The 8468-nt window shown below is 46.7% G+C and overlaps 1 long non-coding RNA gene across 3 annotated transcripts in view; it reads left to right on the top strand.

Annotated features, from left to right (window-relative positions):
* Positions 1–5353: 5353 nt before the first annotated feature.
* LOC120386756 overlaps positions 5354–8468 on the top strand; it is a 42911-nt gene continuing 39796 nt past the window's right edge. For all 3 annotated transcript variants that reach the window (XR_005589904.1, XR_005589905.1, XR_005589903.1), the window contains exons 1-2: positions 5354–5543; positions 7052–7199. This is a non-coding gene — a long non-coding RNA (uncharacterized LOC120386756). The remainder of the gene's footprint in view (positions 5544–7051; positions 7200–8468) is intronic.

The following is an 8468-nucleotide window of genomic DNA, read 5'->3' as shown; positions in this document are numbered from 1 at the left end:
AGATGTCAGTGAGTCACCACTCACTCAAAAAAATAATCCATTTGCCTTTCTTTGAGTCATTGGCATATCCTGCTGCAGCAAGACTGACCTGGTGACACAACCCCTTTTTAACAATCTATTACTCATTCAGGATGTCATCCAGCAATTTAAAGGTTCAGCAAAGAGCTGAAAAATATGACATCATCTCGTCTGCACTCTTCCCAACCTGGAATGCATGCTGGCTGGTCCGGGGAATAGCTTGTGTGTACCCGTGTATTAGGTGGGGGATATGCTGGGACGATATGGAAGGCATCAAGCTCACAACCTGAGTGATTCCCTTCCTGGTGGAAGGTTGTGACTTTTAATTGCGGCTGCAGGGCATTGACTCTTTATCTCAAAGGCAGAGCCCAGCAGCGCTGTTTGCCAGTCACTAACAGAAGTTGGCTGGGCTGGAAAGGTGTGAAGTTATTGTTACCCCCAGACTAAAGCACATATGCTCTGTTTTGTCTTCTGCAGTAGTTCTCAAGAAAGCCGCCAAAATACATTTCCTTGTGGTATGCAAACAGGAATGCAGGAATGTTCTGGGGTCCAGCTGTGGAGAGACCCCGGGATGACATAATGGGAGAGAAGAGAAGCATTAGCACATGGCCAGGTGAGGCTCGACAAATTGCTTACTCCTCTGCCAGGCATGGCGCCCTGGCCTTGGGTTTGGTGCTGAGCCCTCAGCTATAGACTGAAATGCTGCATCTGTACCGCTTCTTGTAAACCATGGCCTCGTTTGACTGTTCCAGGCTTTACAGTAAGTTACGTACTGTATGTGGAACACAGAACATCGTATCCCTATGGGAGAGAATGAGCAGGCACTTAAAGAATGCAGCTAGCATGAGACATAACTTGAAGAAGCAACTTGCTTACTGAAATCACAGGCTATTTTTATAGCTATATTTCTAGGCCAGTTTCCATCAGTGTTGCTATTTGTTTGGTTGGCTGGCGACCTTCAGCCAGCTTGAGGTTCCTCTGCATGTCAGCTTTCCTGTGTGCTTGCCCCTTCCTAATGACCTGCCACCCATGACAGCCAGTCCTAGGCCTTCCATGGTGGATTTAACCCCAAAGCCATCATGATAGGGAACATTTTTCTCTTCTTAATACTTCTCTCCCTTGACTCCCTCTGAGAAATGCTTCCGTCTCCCCTGACGGGGCACTCTTTCAATAGCCTGCAAAGCTGTCCACTTTATCCTCCATGGCCCTGCTGCAGTAAGGTCAGAGAGTGGAGCAAATTCTGATTCCCTAATACAGAATCAGACAGCAGAACAAACCCGCCCATTGTCCCTGGAACTGTGAATGTCACTTCAGTGAAACTCTTTAATGCAGAGAGAGAGAGAGACATCAAGGCACAAACAGGACCACGTTCAAGTCTTGAATGTAAATCTCCATTGCCACAGCCAGCCAGCTCCTTCATGTCTCCAAAAATAGGATACAGCTAGTCTTGAAGAGACAAAATGGACTGGATTGTAATGAGAGAGAGAGTCTTTCACTGTTAGATTGCTGGTGTTTCAATCCAGCTCTGATTCCAGGGTTGCAGGATGCTGGGGCCTGAGGGCAGGTTGGAGGAAAATTCTGTTAGCAGAAATTATGCTGTGCCTGTATTTTGGATAAAGAGAGAACTTCATCCACCAGGTCTGTCATCACAACAACTCCTTCCCTCAAGCACTGGCTGGACCATGTTCCACTCAGTCTAGAGCAGCTCCCTTCTGTCAATGCCCACAGCGTTGCCTCCAACACTGATGTGGCTCCGGAACTGCAGTTCTGCATGAGGGGTGCTTATGCAGAGGACTGTGAGGGGGGGAAGAAGAGTAAACAAGAAGTGGAGATGGTTAAATAAAAGAGGGAGCAATTTCATTTCTCTACTGCACCCCTTTCAGTCATATCTGTCATATCCCTCCATCCATCCATTGATACAGCCCTCATCGCCAGAGAATCTGAGTGCCTCCCATTATTTAATAGGCAACTATGTACTACTCTCTTTTTTGATTCCCAGAGCCCAAGATGCAGCCTCGGAGGTTTTGTTGTCTTTGTTTTTTCCAGTGAATCTGTGAGATTGAGGGTTCTATGGAGGGAAATCTCCTAGGCAAAGAGATGGCCTTGGCCTTTGGTTCTGAATGCAATGAGGTTAGTGGGCTCTTCCGTCGGAAAAGGTTGGGTTGCAGTTTGATTCTAAAAGCGGACAGAGCTTTGTGACGAAGATTTTTATTAGAGACGTTTGAAAGATTTTAGACGAAACCAAAAGAAAACTCAGTGATTGCCCCTTGCTGCCCCTGGTTGCACCCTGAGTTTCAACCAGTTCTGACTCTCATTCTGTCTGAACAAGCTAACCCAGCTATGGTGTCTTTTTTCCCAAAGGCTTTCAAGGATGGAAAATGAATTGGCTTAGAAAGTTGTCGCTTAATTGTTCCACTCTACATGCTGACAAACATCAGTCGAGGCTTGTGAATGCTGTAAAACTCCAGCCAACAGTTCAGGGGAAGATGCTGGAAGGCCATAAATATTGGCTGACAAAAGAACAGAATTCAATCCAACTCATACACAGAAGACTGTGTTGTGTGATAATTCCCTGGGACTTTGTTCTGGAGGGTGACAGGCTTTGTTCTGATTACTCCATCTGTTCAGGCCCTTGGGTGCAGATGAAAACAGGCTGGGTTAGAGATCACATGCTTGCCCATTCTTTCCTTGTAGTAGAAGTGAATTACGTCTCCAAGATCCCTGGGGAATGAGGGACATGTCTGCCTAATCAATTAGCTTAGAAGGGGTTCTGTATACATGGCACAGCTAAGAAGTTACTGTGTTTATTATATTACAGTAGCACCCAGGGGACTCAATTGAGATCAGGGCTAAAGCTGAGGAAATAATTGATTTTTTTTTTTCTATTTGGTGCCCCAAAATGCACTTTTTTCAGTGAGTTTACTATTCACCGAAAAAAATTCACCTCTAGTTGGGGACACAATTGTGCTAGGGGCTGTACAAACACAAATTAAGTCACAACCCCTGCCCTGAAGAGCATCAGAGAGACAAACAAACAGGAAAGACAAAGGGAGGTGGCAAGTGAAAAAGAGTCACAGAGAGAGGAGGTAACTTCCCCAAGGTCACACAAGAACTGGTTTTCTTGTGTCAGAGCCAGGCAACTTAAAAATAGGCCATCATCCTTATTCTGCTCTCAGAAACTCTGATTTCACACAAAATTGAAGATAAAGACGTAGACCTACTTATTTCAGACAGCCTGATGCTGAGTTCCATTAAGTGGATATATGCCAACATTTTCAAAAGTAGCCACTGGTATAATACTACTATTACTACTAAAGGAATAGAACTGCTTTGCTCTTACATAAGCTATTCATTCGCATTCCTCCAACTATGTTAATAAGGAAGGCTAATATCATTATCCCCATTGTATAGATAAGGAAGAAAAAAAACTGAGGCACACAACCGTGAAGAACAGTGACCTACAGTAAGCCTTGGTCTACACAACAGAGGTAGGTCGATGTAAGGCAGCTTACATCGACCTAACTCTGTAAGTGTCTACACTCCAGTGTTGCTCCCGCTGATATAAGTTGCCCACTACACTGACATAACACCTCCACCGCCGCAAGAGGCGTAGCACTTAGGTTGGTGTTGTTAGGGTGGCGCAGTGTCAGACACTGCATTAATTACATTGCCTGTTCGCTGTCAGCCCTGTGTGGGGATCAGAGCTCTGGCTGTCAGTCCGGGGGGTGGGAAGGGGGAGAAGCAGTCCCAGCTGTGAGCCCCCCATGGGGCTGAGCTTGGGCTGTCAGCCCCAGGGCAGGACTCTAGCTGTCAGTGCCCTACAGTGACCCACATAGTTAAGTCAGGGGAAGCTCCTGGTGAGGTTGCACACCACCAACAGAGGGGGCATAGTGTGGACATGAACCACTGCACTAATTACTGCGGTGGCTGAACATTGACCTAACTTAGGTCAACTTAATTCTGTAGTGTAGACAAAGCCTTAGTCAGTGGTCAAATCAGCCGTTATAGACTCCCACTCTAGTCACCTTCCTACCAGACCACATCATCTTACAAGCTGAAACAGCAGCCACAAATTTCACCCTTCCAGGGCTCATCAGCAGACCTGGGCTTTAGTGAATTTTGATCAAAATAAAATCATAAGATATATGATAGCTAGAAAGTGGGGGGAAATCTTTCAATGTTGTTTGCATGCAAATGTGGTTGGAATACCTGGATAGCAAAGCAGCTGTCTAAACATCATACTTGCAAATTGGAAAATGTATGAGCATGTTCTCGAGAGACTGAAGTTCTCCATTACAACATTACCTCCCACACAGAAATATTGCCCTTAGGAGGATTGGATTGCAGAAGAAACTCATACTGGGACACAGAGTCCTTCACCTTTAGGCATCTGCAAAATCTTGCCCACATTGGTGTTGAGTGAAAATCCCAACTACTTGATGATGATTGTTCAGTTGCTTATTAAATGAGTAGATGGTCGAAGTTTGGTCCTTAGTGGAGAAGTCTCCATATCCTGATGGGCATCCTTGTTATGAGTTTTAGCAGAGAGGACCTAATGTCCACATTTTAAAAAAGAATGCTGAAATATTGGAGAGGGTCCAGAAAAGAGCCATAAAAGTCATTTGAGGGTTAGAGAAAATGCTGGAAAGAGCATGGCTCTTTAGCTTATCTAAAAGATTGAGAGGTGAGTTGCTTATCGTGTGGAAGAACTTTCAGAAAGAGAAAATGGAGGGTACTAAGGGGGTACTCTTTCATCCAGTGGAGAAAGGCATAAGAAAAAGCAATGGCTGAAAGCTGAAGCTAGATAAATTCAAATTAGAAATAAGCCACACATAATTAATGGTGAGGGTGATTAACCATTGGAACAAACTACCAAGGGAATGGGCAGATTCTCCATCTCTGGATCTTTTCAAATCAAGAGTGGATGCCTTTGTAGAAGACGGTCTTTGTCAAAAGTAAGCTACTGAACTTAATCCAGAGGTAATTGGGAGAAAGCTAAGGGCCACTTCTATACAGGAGGACAGATTAGATGCGTAGGGGTTCCTTCTGGCCTTAAACACTATGAAACTATGAAAAACTCAGGGTAGCATGGGGAGCAGCCTCTGCTATTTTACTGTGTAGCCTGCTTGTTCCCTGGAATCAACAGTGAATGAGTGGGGTGATCGGGAGGATACAGAGGGAGTAGCTCAAATATCCAGAGGGGTAGATCAGGGCGGGATATCAGCCCTGCAGGGGAGGGTCGAGTGTTGCAGTGACATCACAGTGGCCTTTGGCAGGTCCTCAGCCTGTTGAGTAAAGATGCTGAGGTCGCAGTGACCTCAGAGAGACCCCAACAGCAGACATGCAGGACAGGTGTAGAGGGCAGGGGACAGCTTCTGAGAGCCCCATGGCCTTGTCCCAGCAAGTCTCTTGGAGGATTTAGAGAGTCCAGGTTCACACACTTGCATGTTACAAAGGAGAGTCTTAAGAGTTTTCTTCTTCCTTGCTACTGATTTTGATAGAAATAAACCTCTCCTATTTTGAAGGTAAGAGCTTCATTGAGGATTTGGAACCTGTTCACTCTGATCCATCTCTTGCCAGCCGAGCTCTTGGCAAGGAAAACACTAGGTTAAGATGGAAGAAACATGTCCCACCTAGGATCCTGCCCCTTAGAATCACAGAAGGTGTTGGAGGATGTCCTTTCTTATTCCCTTCCCTCCCTCCATCGCTCCTTCTTATCTTCTTGCTTCTTTTTCTCTTCTCCCTGTTTCCCTCCCTCCATATGGTGGACAAAGCTGCTCTTCAGCTCTCAGTATGGGGGGGCCCTCAGCCAGAGGTGGCTCCAGACAAGTGCTCTTACTGTGATCCTCCCTCTGGTGTAGAACACCGTCCTTTGAGCCCTCTGGTGTGAATTCACGGCCTTCAGCCCCTGAGTCTCAATGCTGACTGGCCGAGCATGGGGTGGTTGTTATTATTTTTAATTAATTAATTAACAGGGAGGAGACGCCAGTCCTTGTTTTCCTCTTTTTACACCAAGCAAGTCATTCATACAAATCATTTATCTGATTAATTTTACTGTCTTCTCTCCATTAGCTGGCTGAGAGCAGTTCATCATTCTCTCGAATCTACTATTTCTTCCAAAATGCTTGTGGAATAATTTATAGGCACAATTCTTAGTGGTTCATTTGGGAGCACTTTACTGTGAGCATTGGATGTATGAAATCTGAGCTGTGTTGGGTAATTTGAAAAAAGAATGCCAGGGTCCTATTCCTCCTAGAGGTTGGGATTTTTCTTCTGTGGAAAGGCAGGACTCCTGGATCCCATTCCTTCTAGTAGCTATGGATATCTTCTTAGTTACCTAGATACTAGAGATGGACAGTCCTGTTAATTCATCTTCCTACTTAAGAAGAGTTGATCCTCCTGGATCCAAACTCCATGGTGGGGCCCCTCTCTCTGAACTGGACTGAACTGATACCTCAGATCCAAAGACTCCACACTCTGGGAATTTGTAGCTGACCTTCAATGGTCACATATGGCTTAGCACTTACAGAGTAGCTTCTTCCTGGGTAAATCTCACAGCATTTTATAATAGTGGGTAAGTATTAGATCCCTATCGTGCTCATGGGAACTGAGTCACAGAGAGGATGAGTCACTAGTCCAAGTTCCCACAAGTAAGAAATCAAACAATAGAACCACGGAGTCCTGACTCAGTCCTATGCCCCATTTGTTACACCAGATCACATTCTTTCTCAAAGCCATTGGAAATTAGGTCCTAGTTGCAATTCCCAGCTCTGAGTGGGAGTGTGGACCAGTGGTTAGTGGAGGGACCTAGAAATAATGACTCCAGGGCTCCATCCTGTCTCTGTCACTCATGTTAGTGTGACCTATGGCATCCCCTGTCCAGGCTGCAGCAGGGTTGGAGTCCCAATCCCAACTTCCCAGTTGGGTGGTTCCTTAATGTGTGTAAAGTGCTGGGAGATCGGTGATCTGGACACCGTGCTGCTGCCTAAGTGTAACTGTCCCTTGGCAATAAGACTGGCTCTTGTTTTCACAGCCATTGTCTATACCCCACCTTGCGGGCCGAGGGTGTAACACGCCAGTGCAGTACCCTCTCCAGGCCACGCTGGTATTGGAGAGCGAGGAGGAGTATGAGGGACAGGCACGCTGAACATCCGCCCCCAGCACTCCATCATCTGGAGGATGTGAGTGGCATTTAGCGTTTCCTTAGTAACTTCCCCTTTCTGTCTAGGGAGGAAAAAAATAGAGGCAGAATCTCCCACAACTCAGACTTGATTCCAGACACAGCTCCCTGGGCCTGGTTCCCTGCAGGGTCTTCTCCAGAGTCATCTCCAGTGTGCTTGGAAACATCCCAGTAATGGGGCTCCCATCTCTGCCCTTGTAGGAGACTATTCTCCAGTGAAGAATCCCTGGGGGATGGGGGGAGACTGCGAGCTGCTGAGCACCCATAACCCCCACTGAAATGAATGGGAACAGAGGCACCCTGTGCTTCATATGAATGGGACCTTCTGAATCTAAGCCTGGATTCCTGGCTTTTATTTCCTCTCTCTCCTGGAGTGGGGGTGGGGGGAGGTGGAGACTGTGGCCTGGGAGGGAGCTGTTTGACTAAACTGAAGATCTTTTTGACTGGCCCCACTACTCTAAAAGGATGAGACTCCCCTGTGGTGTCACAGGACCAGGACGGTGAGGGGGAGCTCTGAGAGCAGCCTGTCCTAGGAGCTCCTGCCTGGGCAGGAGGACTGATTTTGGGGAAGGGAGAATCCATCAACAGAAAGGGCTATTTTTCTGTGGTTATGAAAGCACTGGTGGATCACCGGGGACGCATCGCTGCCATCGGTGTTGGCTGGTCAGGGAAGGGGCATGGCCCTCACATCTTTAAGAACAGGCAGCTGTTCAGAAAGTTACAAGCAGAAAACTTTCCCAACTGGTAGATTACCATTGACGACGTAGAAAGCCATTAGTGATCCTGGGGGACCCAGCCTACCCCTTCTTCCCTGGCTCATGAAGCTGTCCACTGGCCACCTTGACAGTACCAAGGAAAGAGTCAGCTGCTGGCTCACTGGGTGCAGAATAATAGTTCAATGCACTTTTTGGTAGATTGAAGGGACACTGGCACTGTTTACTCACAAAATTAGCTCTTGGTGAGAAAAATATCCTGATGGTTATACCTGCCTGCTCTGTCCTTCATAATATCTGTGAAGCAAAAGGAGAAAAGTTGCCGCTGGGGTGGAATGGCTGTCTGCCGAATTTGAAGGGCCAGTCAACACAAGGTGGCTTGTATTGTCCTAACTTTGTAGTGCAGACAAGAGCGTTACACAAGATCTCTCTCTGCAGTGACTGCATCCTGGATACGAGACAAGAGCCTGTGACTTATTTCCATCTCACAGTTCCTCTTTCAGCCCCAGAGGGAAAGGCTGGTGGTGAGGGTTTTGGGTTGGAGCCTCACTGATGGC

The sequence above is a fragment of the Mauremys reevesii genome, linkage group 19 (assembly GCF_016161935.1).
Source record: "Mauremys reevesii isolate NIE-2019 linkage group 19, ASM1616193v1, whole genome shotgun sequence".
NCBI classification, from domain to species: Eukaryota; Metazoa; Chordata; order Testudines; family Geoemydidae; genus Mauremys; species Mauremys reevesii.
The sequence above is the reverse complement of the archived record's forward strand: the minus strand, read 5'-3'. Positions and strand labels throughout refer to the sequence as shown.